An 8,001-nucleotide genomic window follows, 5' to 3' on the forward strand; every position below is an offset into this window, starting at 1 on the left:
TAGAAAATGAACTGGTGTAATAAATTTAATATGAAAATCAGCATTAAAAAGGATACACTAAAAATATTATTTGCATGCTTAATGGTAAACCTATGGAATGAGTAAAAATTTCAGTTCTATTTAGGCACAATTTGTAATGAACATTGCAAATTAAATGTGGAAATGAACAACAGAATAAACAAAGATGATAAACAAGACTGTGTTCAAACCAATTTTATCATTTTGAGAGCAGGTTTGGAAATGAAACTGTTTATCAATGACTGGAGACCACAAGTTCTGAGAAAAATTAGGAGTGAGCAGATGGCATCAATGGAAAAATCATTATAAATGAAGCTACTAAGAAGAAATATACTGTCAACATTCAAAGATGTGTGAGCAGAATTAATACAAGGTAGTGTGGTGATAAAGCGAAAGGTTTGCAAAACAGGTGTTTAATTCTAAGGTCTCAGATGAAGACAATGATCTAGGTAAATACATGCAGTTAGTAGTGCCTTAGAAGACTGAAAGGTAAGATATGAACACACTGGAGATCTTATAACACATTATCAGAAAATTGTTGATATGAAAAACATACCCTTTTGATTAACCAGAAAACACCTCTTTTCTTTCAGTTTCTCATTCAGTTGTTCACAGTATATTTCAACTATGATTGTTTGGTTTTGTGGCAAGAGTTCAGAGTGTATAATACCAGCCATATCTTACCAAATGCTTAACAAAACTTTGAGGGTGAAGGTTTTGTTTTGGTTGAGGTTTAGCTTGTTCCCCTGGAATGTCTTAGAATGAAGCCGTCTCAGCTTAGCATACTTATAAAGTTTTAAAAATTCATATTTAGATAAGCTGAGACATGTTTGAATAAGTACAGTGTAAGGAAACAACATTACTTTTGGGATGACCTGATATTAATGTAAACTTTCTTTTAATAATAATAAAAGCAGCACTAGAATCTTGATGAATAAACACATGTTTATTCATCATGATGTTTTCAACAGCATAATATCAGAATTGCATTCAGAGTTCACACAAATCATGGCAAATCAGAAAGAGAGAAATTAATTTCAATAATTTGTTTGAAACACCTAGGTCAAGAATGACTATCCATATGCATTATTTTCATGTAATTTTCACAAATATCTATGTCACATTTTGCAATCCTGATATATTAGGTCTAAATTATATGGGGGGGGGGGGGGTCCCCACTTGTAGGAGGTTAAGAGTTATAATTTATTACAGGCATAACATACAAGATAAGCAAAAGTAATTGTGGTAGTACATAGTTTGAGATGTCTAACGTATCAAATTACAATAAAATGTTAGAAGTGGCTGCTTCCTTCCTGCAGGCACCTGGCAACCTGGTGCCACACGTTTGAACGTCTCAGCTGAGCGTGGCTGAGATCTTCAAATTGTGGTGGTGATGTTTGCTTTCAATTGCTGTTGTGTGCATGGTGAGCACTGACACAGACCTTTCCTTTCAACATGCCCCACAACAAAAAGTCTGAGGGACTGAGATCTGGATAACTTTGTGGCCATATTCCTTCAGAGATTATGCAATCTTCAAAGAAGCTGGTGACAACTGGCTTATTTTTGAATGTGTGACAGGTCACCCTGTCTTGCTAGAAGTAGACGAGATTCCAATGATTTTTTTGGCTTCAGCACGTTTTTTGTAGCGTTGTGATGCCTGCAGCTTCTCAATTCTTCTATGCTTTAATTTAAAAAAAAAAACTTAATTATTCTATTGATGTGATATTGAAGTCAAATGTATAAGATAACTAGTATATGCTTTCAATAAATTAGAATATACTACAAATGTTAAGTGCTATATCAGAACACAGCTTGGCTACCTCTTTTTTTTTTTTTTTTTTTTTTTTTTTTTTTTTTTTTTTTAATTGCATGCTCACTTCTCATTTATTAAAATTTTTTTTTTAATTTCTCCCACCCAAGAAATATAGTTCATCTGTATAAAGGACAGGTATTTTAAAGGAATTTTATCATTTATTTATTTTTTACTTAGTCTGGAAACTGCTCTCAAAACCAAACAGTGAACTTTCAAATATTTCAGGCCTCCAGTAAGTAGAATGGTGCTCTCATACCAGATGTCCCACCTAAAAACAATTGCCAACATTTATGTCCATGGCAAGATTCAAACTGCAATCTGGATAGTTGAAAAGCATGCTGGTTAACATATTAAACACTCCATCATGCAGGTCAGAAAATCTGAAGAGTACAACCAGTAAGGTGTCATGAGAGGGGAAAAAAAAACAATGCATTTAATACATAAATAATGTTAACTTTATGTGAAATGATTTATTTCACCTAGAATTTTTTCCAAAAGCATCACCATCAGAAGTACAAGCCTGAAGAATCAACAATGTGAATGTGGAGTACCAGAGTACAAACTGTAGTAAAGTCCTATCAGCATTATGACTTCAGTGCAATTTGGACTGATACTAGACAAGTCATTTTAAGGAGAAAAATTTCCGATGAAGCAAAGATTTCAAATCTAAAAATCAGAAATAATCACTTTAACAGTTTTACGTTGCACTTTGTAACAGTTTTGAGAAATGTTTACTTATTGAGTAAAAACTTCAGATTTAAGTTTTTAATATAAATGGATTATAATGAAAAGGATTTTCTAATCTGTGTCTAAAAAACCATTTTAAGATTTTGATATGGTATATCAAAAAGACCCAGATGAATTGCATTTTTGCGAGTCCTAAAATGAACTTGAGCCACAGGTTTATAAGTACTCTATTAGAACGCTACTAAAAATGTTCATAACAAGAAAAAGTTCTCATTTCATTAAGAAAGCTACCAATAATACTGAATGAGTAGCCAACTATGAATCAATGCAAAGAAGTTAAATGAAAGAGATGTCTATTCACTTTGCTGTACATACTTTATATTTTAATATGTATTTTTATATTTTTTAATATGTTGTATGCAGTACTCAGTACTGCATACAACATATTAAAACTGGCTGTGAATAAGGAGAAAAACAAAATGATTCAGATCATGTTTTGTTATTCCTAAAAAACACTGTCGAAAAGCAGGATGATGACAATACATTAAGTTAATTTTGATTATATTTCAGGCTAATTCTACCCAAATCCAAAGATTATACTGTTTTTCATCTACATCAATATTTATAATATGTAGGAAATTGTCAACTGATTAAATGAACAGAACAGTAGCTGGACTCCTGCCCAATTTGGCATGTAATTTAAACTTCAATATTAGAACTAAATTTAAAAGAGAACCCCCCCCCCCCCCAAAAAAAAAGATTGCTAAAAGATGAGAAATAATTGGGTGGTTGCCTTTATAAATTAAATTTTTTTCACGTACATGTGCAGTTTTGCTATCAGAGCTTCCCTTTATTTACTTTTCCTTATCACAACAAGCAATAAAAGAAGTGCACTGTTAATATAAAAAATGAGAGTTATTTAAGCAAGCATCACACAACTGACTTGAAATTAAAACCTTAAATTATCAAAGAGGGGTGCTTAAGGATTTTAAAGTTGTATAACTGAGAGGAGACCTCCACAAGAAATGCAGAGAACCAAGGCTTTTGACCTAATGTCCAATCCTCACTTTCTTGTGGTTCACCCTGTTAGACATCTACCTGGATACTGAACGAACGAGGATGGGCTGACAATTTGGGATTTAACAGACCAAATTATATTCTTATTGGCTTAAACCACAATGTAAAATGATGGTACAACATGACAAAATTTCATACTGGCTGGGATGCTGCCCAGTTGAACAAGGGCCCCGATTGTTTTTTTGCCAGGGAACCAGGGCGAACAGCGAAAAGTCAGCTACTGGGATAAATCCTGAAACACATTCCAAATAAACATCACCAGTGTTCTAGATTGGTATACTATCAACATAAGAAACCTGAATGCCAAAGAAATGGAACTAGCAGAAAAATTGGAAAAAAGTATCAGATCAATATAATAGGGGTGACAAACAAAAAAGACAAAAACTGGTGAGATCTTTCTAAGCAATAAATACAAAATGTTATATTCAGGCAATAACAGTCAGGGAAAAGGAGTAGATTCAACACTAAATACAAGGCTAATCTTGAATGGCAGGAAATATCAAGTAGAGTGGTATGGGAAAATATCAGAATGGGGAACTGTACAACACAGAAGGTTCTAGAATTTTTTAGAATTTTTTTGAGGCTTTAGAGAAAGCAACTGACAAATGAAAAAAGGAAAAGTTGATCTTGTTGGAGATCTAAATAGCAGAGTAGGAAATGATTGTCAGGCATTTTAGGAAAATTTGCAGAAAAGAGCAAAACTAATTAAAGTTAAATACCTGCTGTATTTCTGTTTGGGACATCGATTAGTTATAGGAAAATTATACACGCAGTGAAAGCTTGCTCTATATATCAACCTGTTATGCAATCACTTATATTACAACTAACTGATGAGAATCTGTTAGATGAATTCTATTAAAAAATATTTTGGCCAAAAGTACTAATAACTTAAGACAAACAAAATTAATTCTTAAGAAGATTCCAAATAAATTTTTTATTCTACAAAGGAATTTTAGATGCAGTACAGCTTGTATATTACTATTACCATGTATATGCAATAAGTTGCACACTTCAGTGAAATATTTTTAATCGCATGACAAAATTCAGATTTTCTGCAATTTCAGTGAAACCGCACTTCTTAAATTCATCTAAGCAAGGAATGAATAAAATGCATTAAAAGTATTTGGCAGTACTGAAATATATTAAAGTGGTACTTACCAAAGTAGAAGGTATGTAATATGGATTACTATAGAGAACAGGTCCTCCAAAGCTACCCTGAAATATCTTCACAGGATTAAGAATAAACCTTGGTCCTAATAGAAAGTAGTTTAGTGATTAATATTTAGAAAAACTGAAATATCAAATGCAAATGTCTTAATTTCATATAAAATATCATCTTTTTACCTTGCAGTGTCAGGGATTTTGTTAATCAGACCTTAAACTGGTCACAGGATAAGGTGGTCAAGCCCTATGCCCAGGTGTATCCTATAGTGTTGAGTTCAAAACCGGTTTGGCTGCTTTGCAGGATGAAAAACCCCAGGATAAACTGGGGGAAAACCCTACTGTCCACGCCCAAGGCCAGCTAACTTGGCTATGGCTGAGGAAGATCTTTCAGCTCCTCACGTTATCAACGAGAATCGAATCTAGGACACTCCTTCCCCAGGCACACAGTTGTGAAGTGCACAGCCACTAGGCTAACTGCACAGACTCATAAAATAAAATAACAGAAACACAGCAGCTCACAAACTATGCAATTCTATAAATTAGGCACCTCAGCCTAATCACAACTATCCCATGCCTAAAAACATTCTTACTGATAGAGTTCAGAAACAATGCATTTTCTAGTAGAAAAATGTTAGAGAATGCTCACACCTCAAAATTTTTAAGTCCTGTCACCATCATCCAATTGTTCAATGCTCCTGCTCTTCTCCTTTATGTAGTAAAGCATTCCTTGCACCTTTTCAACTAGTCAACAGCAACATACTACTTAATCAGAAAATTAAGACTAATCAGCCAAACCATACACCAAGAATAAAATAGCTCAACAAATAAAGAAATTTCCTAATACCTCAAATACAGTCAAATAGTGATGATGCTTTTTGAATGAGTCTTTCATTCAAGAAATATAGCTACAGCAAACCTTAGCACATAGAACAACAATAAAAAAAACTTGTTATAATATAAATGATAGAAAGTAGCATTGTAATGGTAGAAGTTTTGCATTTATCTTTTTTCTACTTTTAATCATCTTCCTCATTTTTCTGACTTTCATGTGATTACAATAATTCATATCATGAGCTTACTATAAACTAACTCCACATCCAAGACAAAAAAAGATGTGTGAGGTGGAATTAATAAAGGATGCCTGATGAATGAAAATTCATTAGGATTTCTGAACATTCTGGCTAATGGGGTACTAGTGAAGCTGGTAGTGGATTTATTTAAATAAAACAGAAACAATAAGTAAGCAAGAATAGATCTGAAAGAAAACTAAGAATACAATTGTTGAGCCCACTGACACAGAAAATGGTGAGGAGTTATGTTATAATGTAAAGGACATGTTTTGGATTAGAGTAAAAAATATGAGGATAGTTTTGTTTTGAAATGGAGCAGTTAGCAAGCCAAAAACATGCTATTAGTTATATCATCAGTAAAGAAGTCAGTGACAGATTTCTAACATGTGATGTTAGAAATCTGTCACTGACTTCTTTACACCACAACAAAGTTTAGACATGAAGGAAAATACATTTTAGAAGCAATCTTAGGAAATCTTAATGTGGAGAAGATAGAACAGGAATAGAAAAAATTTTGAGATAGTGTATCATTTCATTACAGTGGTGTTATAGTGTTACTATCAAACATAATCAAATATTATGATGGCTGGGAATCTCCATAGCTAAGTCAGTTATGGAAATGCCCTTTGGCTAGAAAGATATGGGTTTGAATCCCCTCTAAGATGTGAAAAACTTATATTAGTGCTTTCAAAATGAAGATGAGTCAGATGGTCTCCTTTGGAGATGGAAGGATTTTCCTTAAATTTAAAGAAGTTCAGATTTTTCATCCAGCCAGGCAAACTGACCAGAAGAACACAAGCAATTAGAATATAGAATTAGAGAAGTACCAAGTGAACACAACTAATGTTAAGGCCAATAATACCAAAACACATAAGATTGTTACCATGCTACAACATAAAATTGTGCATAAGTTCACATGGAATTATTGAAACCAAAAAAGGTACAAGAATATATACAGACATTTGAAATAAAAAGTGATTACCTACCTTTAAATAGGACAAGAATAGTAACCCACTCTCAGATATATATTTTATTCAGTAACATTTTTTTTTATTTGGTGAATTTGGATGTGAAAAAAAAAATGTAAGAACCTACATAAAAATGTAAGAGCCAAGTTCAAAAGAAAAGCATCCAATGTAGTTTTCTGTAATAATAAAAAAATAACAATTCCATGGAAACCTAACAATGCAAATGTTCTGCTAACTCTTACCTAATTAAGAAGTGAATATGAAGTACAAATGAGTGCATCATTACAACCACACTATTTTTTATGGCCACAAAAGGTTGGACATTAGCAATGCTAATGCTTTATTGTTTTTGTTTTTTTTACATAATCAAAAATCCTGCTCTAGACAGCAAATAGAACTATTTTTGCTTCAGGCTTCCAATACACAGAAGTGATCTCACACCAAACCTTGTGATTTATCTCCCATCTCAAGATAATCACAACCATCCATAGCAAGATTTGAACCTGCAGCCTGATGGTTGCAGAGTGCAGTCAGCCAACAAAGTCGAGCTTCTGCACTATAAGTGAATTAAATCATAGTGCATAATGAACTTTGTAATAAAGCTCTATATATTAATCAAATTAAAAAAATCAAAAGATTGAACAAGTGTTAATGCACCCACCTTCCAACCAACAGGCTGAAGAGTGGATTATAATCCTGCCATGGGTATGGATGTTTGTGATTGCCTATATGTGGGAGATGAATTTCCTCATCTAGTGTGTGAGAACATCACCCTGCTTACCAGAGGTGGCCTGAAAGTGTTCTGCATTTGGTCTTTAGAGCAAGGTTCCTGGACTATACACAAAATAAATGAAAAAAAAAAATTTATAATTAATAAAAAGAGAAAAGTTCAAATCTATTATAAATCTGCAAGTAACCTTTTGTGGATGGGAGCCACATAAAAATGACAGCCAGTAAGAGTGAAGGCAAGTCCAAAAGTTTAGATAGAAGAAAAATGAATGAAAGCCAAATTTTGCATTTTATTTATATACAATAGCAACATAAAAATAGGTTTTCTATTTAATTTCTTAGATTGAAATAGATGGAAAAGTAACTCGGGGGGGGGGGGGGGGTTGTATACCAGGAGCATATCATATATCGTTATACAGGTTTCTTTTATCACCAGTTCACCAAGAATGTAACTATATTGTAGAGGCATTCCCTC

At 33.1% G+C, this 8,001-nt stretch overlaps 1 long non-coding RNA gene across 1 annotated transcript; it reads right to left on the minus strand.

Annotated features, from left to right (window-relative positions):
• Positions 1-1,670: 1,670 nt before the first annotated feature.
• Positions 1,671-7,617, minus strand: LOC150105329 (uncharacterized). Its single transcript, XR_016548476.1, has 3 exons — positions 7,459-7,617; positions 4,754-4,848; positions 1,671-1,699 (listed from the first exon to the last, which is right to left on the minus strand). It is a non-coding gene; the product is annotated as an uncharacterized LOC150105329 (long non-coding RNA).
• Positions 7,618-8,001: the final 384 nt, after the last annotated feature.

Source organism: Typopeltis vanoorti, chromosome 6 (genome assembly GCF_054136105.1).
Source record: "Typopeltis vanoorti isolate ZY-2024b chromosome 6, IOZ_Tvanoo_1.0, whole genome shotgun sequence".
Taxonomy (NCBI): Eukaryota; Metazoa; Arthropoda; class Arachnida; order Uropygi; family Thelyphonidae; genus Typopeltis; species Typopeltis vanoorti.